Genomic DNA, 5,327 nt, shown 5'->3' with positions numbered 1-5,327 from the left:
TGCGCTAACATTTCTAGAAGTTAAGTTACCCTGCACTCCATGTACTTAGTATATGTATATTCACATATATTGGCTGGTGACAGGCTCATACAGCATCAGTTATTTGACCTTATTTACTAAAAGTTGTAGCAAACAAGCCCTCTGACCTCTTGTGCCTCCTATCGCCTCATGGAATGTAAGTTCTTGTGATCAGGGCCCTCACTTCTACTGTTTGATATGTTTATTTCTTTGTCACATTGTAATGTCTCATATTGTTTGTTCATGTGTCTTCTGAAATGTAAAGTGCTGCGGAATGCGTTGGTGCTATATAAATAAAGTTATTATTATTATTATTATTAGGACAGGATATCTCAGTAGTGGCTATGAAAGGAATGGGAAATATAAACAGAGTATTTATACTTTTCTCTTCTGATCAATCCTGCTAGCACAGGCTTCGAGCCTGTATGGTAATGTCCCAGACGTCACGATGCTAGCAGTAACAGGCTGTTACTGCTAGCACAGACTTCAGGGCTGTATGGTAATGTCCCAGACAACACAATGCTAGCAGTAACAGGCTGATACTGCTAGCATAGACTTCAGGGCTGTAAAGTACTGCTAGCACAGGCTTCGGACCTGTATGTTAATGTCCCAAACCACATGGGACATTACAATACAGGCCTGAAGCCTGCTAGGAGTAACATCGAATCCCAGAGAGGTGAGTAAAACTGTTTATTATGTTCCCTCACCTCCCCTGGGGCTCCGATTATTATACTTGGTGATCTGAAAAGACTCCCCGAGTATAATAATAGCGGTAGTGGGATCATGGCCTGGGCCCGGGCCTGTTCACAGCTGCCCCCTGCTTCCTACAGCAGAAGGGGAAGCAGGGGACGGCCATGAGCAGGCGCGTGGTAGTAGGTAAATAGGCCACTGCCTGCTGGGGATACTTTTGTGTCACCTTATTTCTTTATCAGGTGTAAGCTCTGTAAGAAGGACCCTCTTTACTATTGTCTGAATTTCTCTCTTGTGACTTTGTACATGTACACTTGAATTTTAAAGTGCTGGAGAATATGTTGATGCTATAGAAATATTTTTATGAATACTAGTGAGATTAAAAAGTCATGTTCCCAAACCTATATAACCAGCATTTGTCAACTCCTATATTTAACAAATACATGCTGCCTGTCTGAATTATGTAATATGCAGTCGTTGTTTGCAGACATATGACTATGGTATTCATACCAATTGTATTATTGAAAATGCAAAGTTCAGCTTTACTGATTGAGCGGCTAAGTCACATATGTAAAGAATGTTGCAGAGTGGGACTGCGGTTTCTGCCAAGATATTTCACACCTGCTCATTTCTTTTTGCTATCTGGAACAATGGAAGAATTAAAATTAAAAGTATGCTGCCCTTTATCTGTCATTTTCAGAAAATAAAAATGAGGAAACAGGTAACATAATTCACGCTACTTCAGCCTCATTCTGTACCGACTTTAAAAAAAAAATGTTTAGAAAATCGTTTCATCTGTTTACTAAAATTATATTTATTTTTTAAAGTATGAGATATACATGTATATCAAGATGTCACCAATAAGTAAGTCAATAACAAATATACAAATACATAATGTGTATAAATATACCCCAAATCTGGCATATTTGTACTATATTTTACAAACACACATACACACACGCACACACACATGCTCAGTGGTTAGCACTGATGCATTACAGTGCTGGGATCCAGGGTTTGAATCCAACCTGTATGGTAGCCACTAACTCCACAACACTGCCTGTGCTTGGGGTCCCTAGTGTTAGAAAAGTGCACTACAAATGTTTCTCATTTTATTATATATATATATATATATATATATATATATATATATATATATATATATATATATATATTTATATATTTCCTATTTTTAACACAGAGTTTTGGCTGCAGTAGAAATTCTGCATCAGAAATACACCACATAAAACTCTATATTTTACAGTATCTTCAAAGTCGATGGGATTCTGGCTAATTCCATTCACACATTGCAGAAAAAAACGTGAAGCAAAAAAAGGCAGCATGTCAATTATACCTACAGAAATCCCAGCATTTTCCTTACAGTTATAATAGGGGCAGAAATTCTACAGAGGAAAACTAAGGCTATGGCATCTCGTGGCGTCCTGCAGCAAAAAAGCGCTGCGGGAAAAACTGTGGCAGCTTTGCACAGAAAGGTCATTTTGGATTTTCTGCTTCAGTTATAACTGGTGGTATTTCCATAGTTATAAATTGACATGCTGTGATTTCCAAAAAACGCACTTCGCTGTGACTGTAAAACGCCGCATTTACACCATATGGGGCCCTGGCCTAAAGGGGTTTTCTAGTTTGGAAAATGGCGTAATCCCATCCACTCACTGCAGGACATTACACGGTTTTTGAAATCTAGCTCTAGCTAGCACTGCTCCTTCAAAGCCGTACACGCAAGCACTCCCCATTCACTTCAATGGGAGTGCTCGTAGTGAAAAAAGCAGCCCATTCATTTCTATGGGGAGCGCTCATATGCCGGCTCCCATAGAAATGAATGGGAACTGCTTTATATGCCGCTGATTCTGAACGTGTTTTACGTGGCGTTTACGTAGTGTGAATGGGCCCTTAGAATGAGAAAGGCACCTTTTTAAAATGTAGAAGTAACCCTACAAGGTACTGTCATTAGTTTAACGCTTATGTCATCCAGTTTCAATACCCCAACAAGGTCTGATCTATGGATGTCGTTTGCTGTAATTGTCACATTATTCAGTAATACTAAGGCTCCACGCACATGAGTGTGCAATCTGAGTGAGCGTCCAATGGTGCATTTCGTTCCAATGAATATAGAGCAGGTCTTATAATGCTCTGTGTCATCAGAATAGAACAAATTGGAAGCCCCCACAAACATGAATGTGTCATAGAATGCACTCAGATGGCAGCTGGATGCTGCTATAATTGTCACTCGGCTTCACCTCCTTGCAAACTTGGCCCCACATCGAATGCACAGTCATTCGGTTCTAAGGGGGCCATGGATCTGTCTGCTTTTTACTGATACAGCACAGCTTTAAACCAGGCAGTGTGATTAGTATGATAAAGAGTAGAACAATCCAGTTCACCCTTAACCATCAAAACGCTTATTACACCTCACAACTGGAATTTTGGACCATTCTTCTTTTGCAAGCTGCCTTTGGTCTCTCCCAACAGCAATTTTAAAATATCTCCATAGGTGTTCAATGGGATTTAGATCCGGACTCATTGCTGACCACTTCAGAATTCTCCAGCACTTTGTTTCTATCCATTTCTGGGCTCTTTTTGAAGTATGTTTGGGGTCATTGTCCTGCTGGAAGACCCATGACCTAGAATGTAAATGCAGCTTTCTGACACTGGGCTGTACACTGCAACCCAGAATCTTTTTGTAATCTTCAGATTTCAAGATTCCTTTCACATAGTCAAGGCACCCAGTGCCAGAGGCAGCAAAATAACCCCCAAAACTTTAAGTCTCATTCTGTTTTCGGTAAACAGTAGAATGATGTACTTTACCAAAAAGTTCTATCTTGGTCTCATCTGTCCACAAGACACCTTCCCAGAAGGATTTTGGCTTACTCACATACATTTTAGTTAACTGCAATCTATTTTTTGTATGTGTCTGTGTCAGCAGTGGGGTCCTCCTGGGTCTCCTGCCATAGTGTACCATTTAATTCATATGGCAATAGATAGTTTACACTGACACTGATGAACCCTGTAGGACAGATTGAATTTCTATGGAAATTGATCAGGGCTGCTTATCCACCATCTGGGTTATCCTGTATGGCAATCTTTCATCAATTTTTCTCTTCGTCCACATCTAGGGAGATTAGCTACAGTGCCATGGGTTGCAAACTTCTTGATAATGTTGCGCACCATGGACAAAGGAACATCAAGATCTCTGGTGATGGACTTGTCACCTTGAGATTGTTGATATTTTTCTACCACATTGGTTCTCGAGCCCTCAGACAGTTTCCCTGTCGTCCTCAACAGCGGCACAATGTGGGGTATTTCTGCCCCTGTGTGCTGGTAGGACAGGCGGATATTTAATTAGCCAATCAAATGCGTGGCAGGCCCTATAAGAGGGCACAAGAACCTCCCCTCTGCGTGTTTTTTTCTGTCCTGTGTGGACAGAGGACAGGTGGGAGGACTTGTGTCCTCTTTGAGAAGCTCAGCAGGATCACTCACCTCCTGAGCGGTTGTTTTCTTCTTGTCACCTTCTGTGCCCTGCGGGGAGAAGGTGCTTGTTAGCCATGTGTGGCTACCCCCCTCTATCCCCCCTGCCCCCCCTCTCCTCCGCTTCCCCTGCTCCTTGTGACTTACCTGACATTTTGGTGAGAGTCCGGGGACTCCGCATGCCGCCTCTGGTGGCCGCGCGGACTGCCGGCGGGTGGAACCACACTGTTGTGTATCCTGTTCCCCGCCGGCCGCTGTAAGCGCGCACTTCCGGTTTCGCCGGAAGTATCATAGCGCCATGGCAACGGCCTGGCGCTGGCGGCCGCTCACTCAGGGAAGATTCAGGCCTTATTAAAGGCCGGAAAAGACGGGGAGATGTGGGGGTAAGTGCCCGTGTTAAGGGCCTCTTGGTGGGGGGGAATGTATATCTTTGCAGACCCCTGATTACAGGGTTAGTTGTCTGGGCAGGTTGCCTCACCTGCTTTGATTGTGGCTCCGCCCACTTCCAGCCGGCCAGAATTAAGAGGCTGGCTGGCCTGGTGTCAGAGACCTTCCTGCAGTATCTGCTGAAGGCGTGCGATTGTGGTGTTCATTGATCTTGAACTCTTTTCCAGTTTGCAAACTTTATTGGGAACCGGCTGTGATGGCCGAGTGGTTAAGGTTTTGGACTCGAAATCCAATGGGGTCTCCCCCACAGGTTCAGATCCTGTTCACAGCGCCAGCCCGGCTAGCTCAGTCGGTAGAGCATGAGACTCTTAATCTCAAGGTCGTGGGTTCGAGTCGCACGTTGGGCACCAAGTCACCTCTCTGTCCGGTCTACAGGACCTGGATATGTCATCCTCTACTACCCCTCCTGGGGATGGTAGGAGGAAAACCTCTTCCAAGAGGAAACATCTTTCCTGCTTCGATTGCGACACACCGCTCCCTGATGGTAGGTAGCGGCTTGAAAGGTTGTGCCCTGCGGGGTACTACTGGTCCTATAACTTGCCTATTTTCAGGCTATGAGTGGGCCTGTTGTCGCGGGTGCAGAGGTCCTCCACCTGTGGAGCCCTCTCCCAGAGATATGATGGCATGGGTCAAGGAGATGGTGAGTTGGGCATCGCTTGGGTAAATAGTTTTTCCCTTGCTTGTAC

The 5,327-nt window shown here is 44.1% G+C and overlaps 2 non-coding genes across 2 annotated transcripts; both read left to right on the top strand.

Moving 5' to 3' along the window:
• Positions 1–4,831: 4,831 nt before the first annotated feature.
• On the top strand, positions 4,832–4,912 carry TRNAS-CGA (transfer RNA serine (anticodon CGA)). Its single transcript has one exon. It is a non-coding gene; the product is annotated as a tRNA-Ser (tRNA).
• A 3-nt stretch (positions 4,913–4,915) lies between these two features.
• Positions 4,916–4,988, top strand: TRNAK-CUU (transfer RNA lysine (anticodon CUU)). Its single transcript has one exon. It is a non-coding gene; the product is annotated as a tRNA-Lys (tRNA).
• The last annotated feature ends 339 nt before the right edge of the window (positions 4,989–5,327 follow it).

Source organism: Leptodactylus fuscus, chromosome 1, assembly GCF_031893055.1.
Source record: "Leptodactylus fuscus isolate aLepFus1 chromosome 1, aLepFus1.hap2, whole genome shotgun sequence".
NCBI lineage: Eukaryota > Metazoa > Chordata > Amphibia > Anura > Leptodactylidae > Leptodactylus > Leptodactylus fuscus.
Note: the sequence above shows the minus strand (reverse complement) of the source record. Positions and strands in the feature narration are given on the sequence as shown.